Here is a 14,040-nt window from a genome sequence, read left to right on the forward strand (position 1 = left end):
CCTGGCCCGGCCTGGGGCTCCCTGTGTTACCTTTCTGTTTCTCTGGGCAAAGGGCCAGAGGCCTCTCGGCGGGGGCCCTGAGCCAGCGTCCACAGGCTTCCCACACACTCTGCCTGTGAGCTCTCCTGAGGCCCCGGTCTCTGGGCAGGGGCAAACAGCAGAACATCTTGGCAGCAAGTGATCTGGCTGGGGCTCCTCTCCACTCTGGAGGCCTGGATACCTGTGTTCCGGGTTCTGTTGTTTTATGTTGCCAGGAAGTGACATCATTTCCTGGGGTTTGTGCTGAGGTCCCTTCCCCAAAGCTCCCCAAGAAATCTCTTGGTTTCTGACTGCTGAACCCCCCCCCCCCGAGGCCATGTGCAGGCACAGAGATGCCCACACTGCCCACCCTACATCCTTGGGTAGCCCTGGATGCAGCCAGGGCCTGAGCTCGGAGGACCCTGCTGCTCTCAGGCCAGACCCCTTTTTCTCATAAGTGATGTGGCCCTGGACAAGCATATGCCCCTCAGGGTTTCCCCAGTCTCTCCATCTGCAGAGTGTGGATCACTCTCCCATCTGCCTCCTAGGTCTGTCGGCCTATGATCACCTCCGTGCCTTTCAACCTTGGGCTGATATGTCTCGGAGCTTGTGCACTGAGACTTCCAAAAGAAGAATTCAATATAGGGCTGACATACCACCGAATGGGGCAGAACATGGCCTGGATGGGTTCTGGACCTAGGAAAAGGCAGTCGTCTCGCCTTCCTGATATTTCAAGATCCCACCACCACCCCTCCACCCCACACTGTGAGAGATCTTGAGGTAAGATTCAGACCTCTCCCCTCCAATATAGAACAACTTTTGTCACCCTCCTGTTCCACTGAGATTCTGGCTCAAGCGTCCCACCTCAGTCTCTAGGGGAGATCAAGGCTTCCCCTATGATGCCTCCCAGGCTTCTCTCTTTTACTCTCATCCCCTTGGGTCATTTCCCCCCTTGCAGTGTGAATGGGCCTCTCATTGTTTCAAACCTTGAGATTGATTCATGCAAATTCTGTGAAATCTTATCATTTCCTCTCTCCTTTTTCAGTCTCTCTCTCTAGATGTGTCTGTTTCTTATCCTTTCTAAATTCAGTCTATGAATTTTTCCCTCTCTCTCTGTCTCTCTTGTGTATGCATGCCTATGAATATATGTATGCATGTCTATTGTTAGCCTAGGTTTAAGTTTAGGTTTTAGTTTTCAGTGAGATAAAGGATTGGGATTGGAGTTGCTGTGAGGGGAAGGGATAGGGCTGATGCTCTTGTTTCTGGTTCACTGAGTGATGTGAGTTCTTAGTCTCTTTTTCATATGAACCCCTCCTCATAGACACCACTTGCAAATAGTCTCTCATATTCAGGTTGCTACCTTTTAATTTGTGAATGATTAGCTTTTTTTTGTTGCAAAGCTGTTCAATTGCATAGAAGCCCCTGGTGTTCTTTGGTTTCCTGTTTCCCTTACTTGAAGAGACCCATTTTTGCTTCCCACACCAAATGTTAAGGAGCCTAAGGCACATGCTTATTTCAAGGAGTTTCAAACCTCCCTTGTGGCTCATCCGCTAAAGAGTCCACCTGCAAGGCGGGAGACCTGGGTTCGATTCCCGGGTCGGGAAATCCCCTGGAGAAGGGAAAAGCTACCCGCTCCAGTATTCTGGCCTGGAGAATCCCATGGCCTGTATAGTCCATGGGGTTGCAAAAAGTCAGACAAAACTGAGCGACTTTCACTTTCACTCAGAACTTCTAGCTTTGGGTTGACGTGTTTCACTGATTTTGTGGTGCTATGAGAACAAAAGGCAATGTGATTCTTCAGATGCAGCCATCCAGTTTTGCCATGGCCCTTTCTTGAAGAGGCTTTTGTGTTCCCATTTGCATATTCTCCCCTCCTTTGTAGTAGGTGAATTGACCATAGAAGCTTGGGTTTATTTCTTGGACTCTCATCTCTGTTGTATGGATCTGGATGCGTGTGTATGTTTGTGTGCCCAACACCACACTGTCCAGATGATCCTAGTGTAGCAGTCTAGTTGGCTATCAGGCATTCTGGTAGACCCATATCAGGCCTTCTTTCCTTAGACTGTACAGACAATATAGGCTCCTTTGTGTTTTCATACCCATTTTGGAGTTCCTTGGTTTAGTGCCCTGAGAACATTGCTTGGCAACTTGAGAGGAAGAGCACGGACCCTCTGGATTGCCTTCGGGGATGTGACATCATTTTACCAATAGGAATCCTTCCAATCCATGAGCTCAGCTTATTTTCCATCGGATCATGTGGATATCATCTTCTTTCATCCATCTCTTGCAGTTTTCTGAGACCGGGTCCTTCCCTCCTGGGTTAGATGGACTCCTGGGTATTTCCTCCTAGTGTATGTCATTGTCAATGGGGTTGATACTTACCTTCTCATTCTAAGAGTTTGTGGTGAGCATTGGAAATGCAAACGATTTTCCCCCCTTCCTCTCTGTCCATCTCTCTGAGCCACCAGGTAGAACAGGCGTAGTCAGGGTCACACGGGGCTCAGGGAGTGCAGCTAGACTGTGTTTCTCAGGCCCTCAGTGCTGGGCATCATTCGGTATACTCTCCATGAACCTTCCTTGGTCTGGTGTCCCTTCAGACCTCTCCCTAGTTTTAATAACCTTGCTTGTGTTCTTTGTCTCTTTGGAGACACATCCTTTATCAGCTGTGTGTTTACAAGTATTTGTCTGCCAGTGTGTGACGTATCCTTTGCTTTTTTTCGTAAGGTCTTTACCAGAGTGGAGACCTTTGATTTTGCACAGTCCACAGTATTGCCTTTTTGTGCATTGCCTTTCTGTATTGTTTCTGAAGACTCCAAGCTCATGTCTAGCCTCTGCTCGATTTTCTGCTGGGTTTGTGAGATGTTTGGCATGGAAAATATGTCTCAGAAAAATTTGAAACGAATTTGGTGTAAAGTGTCAAGTTTCCATCCTCATTCATGTCATCCCCTCTGGTTTTCAATTCATCGCTCCTGAACTCCTTTGGAGACCTTGTGGGAAGTTTGGTTGCCTTTCAGTTTGAATTTCTGCTCTTGAATAGATTCACCCAGTTCTGCCAGCAGGGACACGGTAAAGGGTGAGTGAGGGGCAGCCTGCCCTCCCAGCACTGACCACACTGTGTGGTGAGTGTTGCTCTTCCCCTCTGGGAGCCCCAGGCCACAGGCATCCCAGTGAGTAGCCAGCTCTGTCCGCAGCTGAAAGGAGTTAGTCTCTCAGGAGCCTCTGTGAGGTTGCCTTTGGGTCTCCCAGGGTGGGAGTTTACAGTGACAGGACCCATTGCACTGCAAGTGAAGTGAGAGCCCATATGACATCCGCCACTGCTCCTAAAGAGATGCACCTGAGGCCCCTTGAAGGTCCTGCACAGAGAGCTCTTTAGTGGACATGCTGGAAACTCTGTTTCCTCGTGGGCTGCCCAGGGCAGGCTCTCACCAGTCCAGACACAGACCACGGTGATGACCGGCTCTGCTCTCTCCAAAGGGTTTTCATTGGTGTGTATCCTCATCTGAGCAGTCAGGCCATGTGTACTGCCTCTCCTTGCAACTTCTAGGCCAGGGCTCCTAGGCTAGAACTCTCAGGTCTAACTTGTAGAACTAGGCTACACTGGCCAAGTGCATTGCCTGTCCTCGCAAGTTCACAGCTTTCTTCTCTTCTTTACTGCACATTGATTTTCAAGAGTGTGTTTGGGCCACAAGGACGTTGGGTCTTTCTCTAGCCTTATCTCATGAAGTTGAGACAACCTCATTGTTTCTGGTTGTTCCTGTGCTCTGTTTTTCCCATTCTCTTTCCTGGCTTCTTTTTGTGACTTTGTTTGTGCCTGAGGAAGAGCTCAGCATTTCTCTTCTGCCTGAGACATCACACAACAGTGATGCCCACCTGGAGATTAGTTGCCAAAAGGGCCTCATTTTGCAGATGACATCTTGAAATCACCTGCACTGCCGTTTCTGATACACAAAGGCCGCCCTAAAGGAAATAAAAAACAAGTCCCAAGTCTAGTCTTAAAATATGTGGGCTGTCTAATGAAACCACCTTTTCTATGATTTCATTGATAGGCATTAACTGGAGACATCCAGAATATGGGAAGACACTGAGATATGAGAGAATTAAAGCTTGTCAGGGGCAAGGGAGGAACAGGGAGTGCTTGAGGTGAATACAGGATTTGCAGGGGGTGAGGGAGGGTTGGTTGTGGAGAATGAAAGAGTCCCAAACTAGAAAGTGGTGATGGTTGCAGAGGATTGTGAAGGTCCTTAATGCTCCAGAAGGGTACCACCTAACATCAATTTTATTGATTAAAAATGCGAGGGAAAAATACACAAATCTGTGACAAACAAAATAGAAATCAAGAAAATAAAATTCAGAAAAACTGAATGAAAAGAAGCTCAGGGGAAGCGAATTCAATCTCCACTGGGTAGAAAGTGAGTTGATGGCATCCACGGGTGGCAGAGAGGGATGGAGGATGCAAAGCCAAACCCTCCCCTGGACACGGTGTTTCCAGAAATGGAAATTTGGAAAGGGCTCTGGGTCTCTGTCCAGAGCAGGGGTCCATTCTCCTTGCAGAGGTGGGTCAATCATCGTGGGCATCTGGGTCTTGGGCAGAAGCCAGGGCAGGCTCTCCCTTCAGAGGTGTTCTCTTATCCCCGGGCTCAGGTTCTCCTGCCAAAATCCGAGCACGGGCAGGCAGAAGCGAACATGTAGGTGGAGGTGGAGGTGGAGGTTCTCCCCCGGGGATTGGAGCATTGGTGCCTGGGCCTGAGGGTCCTGCTTGCACAGAGATCTGATCTTCCCAGTGTGCTGGCCAATACCCAGTTGGCCTGGTGTCTATGGGAAGGCATGTCTCAGGTCTCGATCTCCTCTCAGTGGATCCCTGAGTCCTGGACATGTAGCAACCACCTCTGTAGAGACAGGGCTGGGAAGTGGAGCCTGGTTGAACCTGGGGGCTGGTGCTGGAGCTGTGAGAGAAGAAAAGGTTACCCACAGGCCTGCCTTTGCCCTTTGCCTCTCTGGAGACAATTCTACCCTGAGCTGTGGAGACAATTCTCAGTGTAGGAAGTCACAATAGGATGTCGTCCTGCCTGCAGTCCACCAAGCAGAAGGGCTGAGGCCAGCTTTGCTCCAGGTCCAGCACCAGCTTTGGGGAACTCCTCCTGTGTAGCTCAGGACTCCTTCCCCACACACTCACATGCACCAGCACCTCCTCACCTCTGTGCTCACCGTGCTGGGCTCCTGGTCCTCCTGCTGCCTCAGAGGCAGAGGTTCTCAGTGCTCTGGGTCGGACCCGGGTGTGCTGAGCTCCGTGGCAGCCTGAGACTGGGCCGCCGGGTGTGTCTTGGGTGGTGAAGGGGCAGCAGGCCTTCCCTGCTTCCTCTTCATTCCCAGTTGGGCTGAACCCTCTGTGGGCTCGCTCACCTGGAGGCTGCACTAGGCCTCAAGGGCGGGGGGTGGTGCTCCGACCCCTCCCTCGGGGAGGTGGATGGGGTGTCCCTCTCATCGGCCATATCCAGTGGGAAGTTCTGCAATGACAGTGACCATCAGCCAGCCCTGCTTGGAGTGTTCTGAGCTGGGCCTGGTCAGTATGGCTGTTGCTTCTGCCTACTCAAACTTTTGCTCCCAGAACGAACAGAGACGTGTGTCTGCTCAGATACCTACCCGGGAGAATGGAGACCCACCTGAGGGTGTGAGGTCAGCCTGGGCGGCTGCTGTTGCCTGCCCTGTCCTCATCCCACCCAGCCTGCTCTCCCCTGGGATGTGGATACAACCGGCCCACAGACTTCTGACCCCACATCCGCCTCGGTTTGCTTGAGGCAGACACACCCCAAGAAACCCCCATCCACACACACAGGCAAAGGACCGAGTGTTTCCGGGTGGCATGGGAGAGGTGGCCTGGCCCGGCCTGGGGCTCCCTGTGTTACCTTTCTGTTTCTCTGGGCAAAGGGCCAGAGGCCTCTCGGCGGGGGCCCTGAGCCAGCGTCCAGAGGGTTCCCACACACTCTGCCTGTGAGCTCTCCTGAGGCCCCGGTCTCTGGGCAGGGGCAAACAGCAGAACATCTTGGCAGCAAGTGATCTGGCTGGGGCTCCTCTCCACTCTGGAGGCCTGGATACCTGTGTTCCGGGTTCTGTTGTTTTATGTTGCCAGGAAGTGACATCATTTCCTGGGGTTTGTGCTGAGGTCCCTTCCCCAAAGCTCCCCAAGAAATCTCTTGGTTTCTGACTGCTGAACCCCCCCCCCCCGAGGCCATGTGCAGGCACAGAGATGCCCACACTGCCCACCCTACATCCTTGGGTAGCCCTGGATGCAGCCAGGGCCTGAGCTCGGAGGACCCCGCTGCTCTCAGGCCAGACCCCTTTTTCTCATAAGTGATGTGGCCCTGGACAAGCATATGCCCCTCAGGGTTTCCCCAGTCTCTCCATCTGCAGAGTGTGGATCACTCTCCCATCTGCCTCCTAGGTCTGTCGGCCTATGATCACCTCCGTGCCTTTCAACCTTGGGCTGATATGTCTCGGAGCTTGTGCACTGAGACTTCCAAAAGAAGAATTCAATATAGGGCTGACATACCACCGAATGGGGCAGAACATGGCCTGGATGGGTTCTGGACCTAGGAAAAGGCAGTCGTCTCGCCTTCCTGATATTTCAAGATCCCACCACCACCCCTCCACCCCACACTGTGAGAGATCTTGAGGTAAGATTCAGACCTCTCCCCTCCAATATAGAACAACTTTCGTCACCCTCCTGTTCCACTGAGATTCTGGCTCAAGCGTCCCACCTCAGTCTCTAGGGGAGATCAAGGCTTCCCCTATGATGCCTCCCAGGCTTCTCTCTTTTACTCTCATCCCCTTGGGTCATTTCCCCCCTTGCAGTGTGAATGGGCCTCTCATTGTTTCAAACCTTGAGATTGATTCATGCAAATTCTGTGAAATCTTATCATTTCCTCTCTCCTTTTTCAGTCTCTCTCTCTAGATGTGTCTGTTTCTTATCCTTTCTAAATTCAGTCTATGAATTTTTCCCTCTCTCTCTGTCTCTCTTGTGTATGCATGCCTATGAATATATGTATGCATGTCTATTGTTAGCCTAGGTTTAAGTTTTAGGTTTTAGTTTTCAGTGAGATAAAGGATTGGGATTGGAGTTGCTGTGAGGGGAAGGGATAGGGCTGATGCTCTTGTTTCTGGTTCACTGAGTGATGTGAGTTCTTAGTCTCTTTTTCATATGAACCCCTCCTCATAGACACCACTTGCAAATAGTCTCTCATATTCAGGTTGCTACCTTTTAATTTGTGAATGATTAGCTTTTTTTTGTTGCAAAGCTGTTCAATTGCATAGAAGCCCCTGGTGTTCTTTGGTTTCCTGTTTCCCTTACTTGAAGAGACCCATTTTTGCTTCCCACACCAAATGTTAAGGAGCCTAAGGCACATGCTTATTTCAAGGAGTTTCAAACCTCCCTTGTGGCTCATCCGCTAAAGAGTCCACCTGCAAGGCGGGAGACCTGGGTTCGATTCCCGGGTCGGGAAATCCCCTGGAGAAGGGAAAAGCTACCCGCTCCAGTATTCTGGCCTGGAGAATCCCATGGCCTGTATAGTCCATGGGGTTGCAAAAAGTCAGACAAAACTGAGCGACTTTCACTTTCACTCAGAACTTCTAGCTTTGGGTTGACGTGTTTCACTGATTTTGTGGTGCTATGAGAACAAAAGGCAATGTGATTCTTCAGATGCAGCCATCCAGTTTTGCCATGGCCCTTTCTTGAAGAGGCTTTTGTGTTCCCATTTGCATATTCTCCCCTCCTTTGTAGTAGGTGAATTGACCATAGAAGCTTGGGTTTATTTCTTGGACTCTCATCTCTGTTGTATGGATCTGGATGCGTGTGTATGTTTGTGTGCCCAACACCACACTGTCCAGATGATCCTAGTGTAGCAGTCTAGTTGGCTATCAGGCATTCTGGTAGACCCATATCAGGCCTTCTTTCCTTAGACTGTACAGACAATATAGGCTCCTTTGTGTTTTCATACCCATTTTGGAGTTCCTTGGTTTAGTGCCCTGAGAACATTGCTTGGCAACTTGAGAGGAAGAGCACGGACCCTCTGGATTGCCTTCGGGGATGTGACATCATTTTACCAATAGGAATCCTTCCAATCCATGAGCTCAGCTTATTTTCCATCGGATCATGTGGATATCATCTTCTTTCATCCATCTCTTGCAGTTTTCTGAGACCGGGTCCTTCCCTCCTGGGTTAGATGGACTCCTGGGTATTTCCTCCTAGTGTATGTCATTGTCAATGGGGTTGATACTTACCTTCTCATTCTAAGAGTTTGTGGTGAGCATTGGAAATGCAAACGATTTTCCCCCCTTCCTCTCTGTCCATCTCTCTGAGCCACCAGGTAGAACAGGCGTAGTCAGGGTCACACGGGGCTCAGGGAGTGCAGCTAGACTGTGTTTCTCAGGCCCTCAGTGCTGGGCATCATTCGGTATACTCTCCATGAACCTTCCTTGGTCTGGTGTCCCTTCAGACCTCTCCCTAGTTTTAATAACCTTGCTTGTGTTCTTTGTCTCTTTGGAGACACATCCTTTATCAGCTGTGTGTTTACAAGTATTTGTCTGCCAGTGTGTGACGTATCCTTTGCTTTTTTTCGTAAGGTCTTTACCAGAGTGGAGACCTTTGATTTTGCACAGTCCACAGTATTGCCTTTTTGTGCATTGCCTTTCTGTATTGTTTCTGAAGACTCCAAGCTCATGTCTAGCCTCTGCTCGATTTTCTGCTGGGTTTGTGAGATGTTTGGCATGGAAAATATGTCTCAGAAAAATTTGAAACGAATTTGGTGTAAAGTGTCAAGTTTCCATCCTCATTCATGTCATCCCCTCTGGTTTTCAATTCATCGCTCCTGAACTCCTTTGGAGACCTTGTGGGAAGTTTGGTTGCCTTTCAGTTTGAATTTCTGCTCTTGAATAGATTCACCCAGTTCTGCCAGCAGGGACACGGTAAAGGGTGAGTGAGGGGCAGCCTGCCCTCCCAGCACTGACCACACTGTGTGGTGAGTGTTGCTCTTCCCCTCTGGGAGCCCCAGGCCACAGGCATCCCAGTGAGTAGCCAGCTCTGTCCGCAGCTGAAAGGAGTTAGTCTCTCAGGAGCCTCTGTGAGGTTGCCTTTGGGTCTCCCAGGGTGGGAGTTTACAGTGACAGGACCCATTGCACTGCAAGTGAAGTGAGAGCCCATATGACATCCGCCACTGCTCCTAAAGAGATGCACCTGAGGCCCCTTGAAGGTCCTGCACAGAGAGCTCTTTAGTGGACATGCTGGAAACTCTGTTTCCTCGTGGGCTGCCCAGGGCAGGCTCTCACCAGTCCAGACACAGACCACGGTGATGACCGGCTCTGCTCTCTCCAAAGGGTTTTCATTGGTGTGTATCCTCATCTGAGCAGTCAGGCCATGTGTACTGCCTCTCCTTGCAACTTCTAGGCCAGGGCTCCTAGGCTAGCACTCTCAGGTGTAACTTGCAGAACTAGGCTACACCGGCCAAGTGCATTGCCTGTCCTCGCAACTTCACAGCTCTCTTCTCTTCTTTACTGCACATTGATTTTCAAGAGTGTGTTTGGGCCACAAGGACGTTGGGTCTTTCTCTAGCCTTATCTCATGAAGTTGAGACAACCTCATTGTTTCTGGTTGTTCCTGTGCTCTGTTTTTCCCATTCTCTTTCCTGGCTTCTTTTTGTGACTTTGTTTGTGCCTGAGGAAGAGCTCAGCATTTCTCTTCTGCCTGAGACATCACACAACAGTGATGCCCACCTGGAGATTAGTTGCCAAAAGGGCCTCATTTTGCAGATGACATCTTGAAATCACCTGCACTGCCGTTTCTGATACACAAAGGCCGCCCTAAAGGAAATAAAAAACAAGTCCCAAGTCTAGTCTTAAAATATGTGGGCTGTCTAATGAAACCACCTTTTCTATGATTTCATTGATAGGCATTAACTGGAGACATCCAGAATATGGGAAGACACTGAGATATGAGAGAATTAAAGGTTGTCAGGGGCAAGGGAGGAACAGGGAGTGCTTGAGGTGAATACAGGATTTGCAGGGGGTGAGGGAGGGTTGGTTGTGGAGAATGAAAGAGTCCCAAACTAGAAAGTGGTGATGGTTGCAGAGGATTGTGAAGGTCCTTAATGCTCCAGAAGGGTACCACCTAACATCAATTTTATTGATTAAAAATGCGAGGGAAAAATACACAAATCTGTGACAAACAAAATAGAAATCAAGAAAATAAAATACAGAAAAACTGAATGAAAAGAAGCTCAGGGGAAGCGAATTCAATCTCCACTGGGTAGAAAGTGAGTTGATGGCATCCACGGGTGGCAGAGAGGGATGGAGGATGCAAAGCCAAACCCTCCCCTGGACACGGTGTTTCCAGAAATGGAAATTTGGAAAGGGCTCTGGGTCTCTGTCCAGAGCAGGGGTCCATTCTCCTTGCAGAGGTGGGTCAATCATCGTGGGCATCTGGGTCTTGGGCAGAAGCCAGGGCAGGCTCTCCCTTCAGAGGTGTTCTCTTATCCCCGGACTCAGGTTCTCCTGCCAAAATCCGAGCACGGGCAGGCAGAAGCGAACATGTAGGTGGAGGTGGAGGTGGAGGTTCTCCCCCGGGGATTGGAGCATTGGTGCCTGGGCCTGAGGGTCCTGCTTGCACAGAGATCTGATCTTCCCAGTGTGCTGGCCAATACCCAGTTGGCCTGGTGTCTATGGGAAGGCATGTCTCAGGTCTCGATCTCCTCTCAGTGGATCCCTGAGTCCTGGACATGTAGCAACCACCTCTGTAGAGACAGGGCTGGGAAGTGGAGCCTGGTTGAACCTGGGGGCTGGTGCTGGAGCTGTGAGAGAAGAAAAGGTTACCCACAGGCCTGCCTTTGCCCTTTGCCTCTCTGGAGACAATTCTACCCTGAGCTGTGGAGACAATTCTCAGTGTAGGAAGTCACAATAGGATGTCGTCCTGCCTGCAGTCCACCAAGCAGAAGGGCTGAGGCCAGCTTTGCTCCAGGTCCAGCACCAGCTTTGGGGGACTCCTCCTGTGTAGCTCAGGACTCCTTCCCCACACACTCACATGCACCAGCACCTCCTCACCTCTGTGCTCACCGTGCTGGGCTCCTGGTCCTCCTGCTGCCTCAGAGGCAGAGGTTCTCAGTGCTCTGGGTCGGACCCGGGTGTGCTGAGCTCCGTGGCAGCCTGAGACTGGGCCGCCGGGTGTGTCTTGGGTGGTGAAGGGGCAGCAGGCCTTCCCTGCTTCCTCTTCATTCCCAGTTGGGCTGAACCCTCTGTGGGCTCGCTCACCTGGAGGCTGCACTAGGCCTCAAGGGCGGGGGGTGGTGCTCCGACCCCTCCCTCGGGGAGGTGGATGGGGTGTCCCTCTCATCGGCCATATCCAGTGGGAAGTTCTGCAATGACAGTGACCATCAGCCAGCCCTGCTTGGAGTGTTCTGAGCTGGGCCTGGTCAGTATGGCTGTTGCTTCTGCCTACTCAAACTTTTGCTCCCAGAACGAACAGAGACGTGTGTCTGCTCAGATACCTACCCGGGAGAATGGAGACCCACCTGAGGGTGTGAGGTCAGCCTGGGCGGCTGCTGTTGCCTGCCCTGTCCTCATCCCACCCAGCCTGCTCTCCCCTGGGATGTGGATACAACCGGCCCACAGACTTCTGACCCCACATCCGCCTCGGTTTGCTTGAGGCAGACACACCCCAAGAAACCCCCATCCACACACACAGGCAAAGGACCGAGTGTTTCCGGGTGGCATGGGAGAGGTGGCCTGGCCCGGCCTGGGGCTCCCTGTGTTACCTTTCTGTTTCTCTGGGCAAAGGGCCAGAGGCCTCTCGGCGGGGGCCCTGAGCCAGCGTCCACAGGCTTCCCACACACTCTGCCTGTGAGCTCTCCTGAGGCCCCGGTCTCTGGGCAGGGGCAAACAGCAGAACATCTTGGCAGCAAGTGATCTGGCTGGGGCTCCTCTCCACTCTGGAGGCCTGGATACCTGTGTTCCGGGTTCTGTTGTTTTATGTTGCCAGGAAGTGACATCATTTCCTGGGGTTTGTGCTGAGGTCCCTTCCCCAAAGCTCCCCAAGAAATCTCTTGGTTTCTGACTGCTGAACCCCCCCCCCGAGGCCATGTGCAGGCACAGAGATGCCCACACTGCCCACCCTACATCCTTGGGTAGCCCTGGATGCAGCCAGGGCCTGAGCTCGGAGGACCCCGCTGCTCTCAGGCCAGACCCCTTTTTCTCATAAGTGATGTGGCCCTGGACAAGCATATGCCCCTCAGGGTTTCCCCAGTCTCTCCATCTGCAGAGTGTGGATCACTCTCCCATCTGCCTCCTAGGTCTGTCGGCCTATGATCACCTCCGTGCCTTTCAACCTTGGGCTGATATGTCTCGGAGCTTGTGCACTGAGACTTCCAAAAGAAGAATTCAATATAGGGCTGACATACCACCGAATGGGGCAGAACATGGCCTGGATGGGTTCTGGACCTAGGAAAAGGCAGTCGTCTCGCCTTCCTGATATTTCAAGATCCCACCACCACCCCTCCACCCCACACTGTGAGAGATCTTGAGGTAAGATTCAGACCTCTCCCCTCCAATATAGAACAACTTTCGTCACCCTCCTGTTCCACTGAGATTCTGGCTCAAGCGTCCCACCTCAGTCTCTAGGGGAGATCAAGGCTTCCCCTATGATGCCTCCCAGGCTTCTCTCTTTTACTCTCATCCCCTTGGGTCATTTCCCCCCTTGCAGTGTGAATGGGCCTCTCATTGTTTCAAACCTTGAGATTGATTCATGCAAATTCTGTGAAATCTTATCATTTCCTCTCTCCTTTTTCAGTCTCTCTCTCTAGATGTGTCTGTTTCTTATCCTTTCTAAATTCAGTCTATGAATTTTTCCCTCTCTCTCTGTCTCTCTTGTGTATGCATGCCTATGAATATATGTATGCATGTCTATTGTTAGCCTAGGTTTAAGTTTTAGGTTTTAGTTTTCAGTGAGATAAAGGATTGGGATTGGAGTTGCTGTGAGGGGAAGGGATAGGGCTGATGCTCTTGTTTCTGGTTCACTGAGTGATGTGAGTTCTTAGTCTCTTTTTCATATGAACCCCTCCTCATAGACACCACTTGCAAATAGTCTCTCATATTCAGGTTGCTACCTTTTAATTTGTGAATGATTAGCTTTTTTTTGTTGCAAAGCTGTTCAATTGCATAGAAGCCCCTGGTGTTCTTTGGTTTCCTGTTTCCCTTACTTGAAGAGACCCATTTTTGCTTCCCACACCAAATGTTAAGGAGCCTAAGGCACATGCTTATTTCAAGGAGTTTCAAACCTCCCTTGTGGCTCATCCGCTAAAGAGTCCACCTGCAAGGCGGGAGACCTGGGTTCGATTCCCGGGTCGGGAAATCCCCTGGAGAAGGGAAAAGCTACCCGCTCCAGTATTCTGGCCTGGAGAATCCCATGGCCTGTATAGTCCATGGGGTTGCAAAAAGTCAGACAAAACTGAGCGACTTTCACTTTCACTCAGAACTTCTAGCTTTGGGTTGACGTGTTTCACTGATTTTGTGGTGCTATGAGAACAAAAGGCAATGTGATTCTTCAGATGCAGCCATCCAGTTTTGCCATGGCCCTTTCTTGAAGAGGCTTTTGTGTTCCCATTTGCATATTCTCCCCTCCTTTGTAGTAGGTGAATTGACCATAGAAGCTTGGGTTTATTTCTTGGACTCTCATCTCTGTTGTATGGATCTGGATGCGTGTGTATGTTTGTGTGCCCAACACCACACTGTCCAGATGATCCTAGTGTAGCAGTCTAGTTGGCTATCAGGCATTCTGGTAGACCCATATCAGGCCTTCTTTCCTTAGACTGTACAGACAATATAGGCTCCTTTGTGTTTTCATACCCATTTTGGAGTTCCTTGGTTTAGTGCCCTGAGAACATTGCTTGGCAACTTGAGAGGAAGAGCACGGACCCTCTGGATTGCCTTCGGGGATGTGACATCATTTTACCAATAGGAATCCTTCCAATCCATGAGCTCAGCTTA

Source organism: Giraffa tippelskirchi, chromosome 9 (genome assembly GCF_054371585.1).
Source record: "Giraffa tippelskirchi isolate mGirTip1 chromosome 9, T2T-mGirTip1v1.2.pri, whole genome shotgun sequence".
NCBI classification, from domain to species: Eukaryota; Metazoa; Chordata; class Mammalia; order Artiodactyla; family Giraffidae; genus Giraffa; species Giraffa tippelskirchi.